The sequence below is a fragment of the Chrysochloris asiatica genome, unplaced genomic scaffold (genome assembly GCF_000296735.1).
Source record: "Chrysochloris asiatica unplaced genomic scaffold, ChrAsi1.0 scaffold00220, whole genome shotgun sequence".
NCBI lineage: Eukaryota > Metazoa > Chordata > Mammalia > Afrosoricida > Chrysochloridae > Chrysochloris > Chrysochloris asiatica.
The window spans coordinates 3,642,179-3,643,580 of NW_006408738.1; positions in this window are offsets into that span (position 1 = coordinate 3,642,179).

Here is a 1,402-nt window from a genome sequence, read left to right on the forward strand (position 1 = left end):
TGTCAGTTTTACTTAATCTGCAAAGTGTATTGGAGGCAAATATCCCTTTACGTCACCTGTGATAAAAGATTTAAAGATACATTTAAAAGCTGGGAAGTAACGCCGCAGAAGTTCTGACTGCAGGCGCTAAACACCTCTCCTTGGAGATCACTGTGGATAGAATCCCTTACATCTCCTCAGAGATTAAATTCAATTCCAGTTCCTTCGCATGTCGTCCTCTTTAGAAATCCAGGAAGATAAATCATTACAGTAATCCCTGACTTGTCTGGCTGTTAGGAATGCCAGTCTAGAGAATGTGGGAGTTGGTTCCTAAGTATTTTTAAATGTTTGCAGCATCATTAAACCACTTAAGTGACTTCGCAGGTATGTGCTCTCTTAGTTCTCATCACATGTGATTGAGAACACTGGTTTTGATTTTTTTGTTCTTAGTCTATAAATCTGAGTTGCTTTTAACTGCCTGTGGTGTACAATTGCTTATGTTTCATAAGGAGTAAGAAAATACAACTTTCTAATTGTGGTCTTGTAAGGAGCTCTGCTAGCGTAGTGGTTAGGAGTCGAGCTGCCAACCTCAAGGTCGGCAGTTCGAAACTACCAGCTGTTCTGCTGGAGAAAGATGAGGCTTTCTACTCCCGTAAAGATTTACAGCCTCGGAAACCCTATACAGGGTCACTATGAGTCAGAACCGACTCCACAGCACATAACAACATCAATTGTAGTCTTGTAGTTAACCATCTTAATAGCTTCCTTTTTATCTTGCAGCATTGTTGCTATTTCGTTAGATAATACTTCATCACTTAAAAAAAGGCAGAGTAAAAAATCTCATCTCTTTATAGGGATCGTATTCTAAACATGGAAAGGAGTTTTTTCCTGGCATTTGTTGTCATTAGGTTCTGTTGAGTTGGTTCCAGCTCACAGTGACCCAGTGTATGAAGAAGGAAACCCTATCCGGGTCTGGGCCACTTCCTTAGTTGTCTTTGAGCCCATTGCTGCTGGCACTGTGTCAGTCCATCTCGTTAGGGGGTCTTCTTTTTCACTGAGAACCTCCACTTTACCAAGCATGGTGTCCTTCTCCAGGGACTTGTCCCTCCTGATAGCATGTCCAAAGTGTGAGAGACAAGTCTCACCCTCCTGGCGTCTAAGGAACATTCTGGCTGCACTTCTTCAAGACAGTTTTCTTCTTGGAGTACATGGTAGTTTTAATATTCTTCTCTTAACACCATAATTCAAATGCATCAAGTCTTCTATCGTCTGTCTTATTCATTGTCCAACTTTCATATGCTTATGAGGCCACTGAAATTACCTCGGCTTGGGTCAGACACATCTTAGACCTCAAACTGGTAGCTATGTTCTTAACGCTTCAAAGAGGTCTTATGCATTTATGTTGTTGTTATGTGCTGTGGAG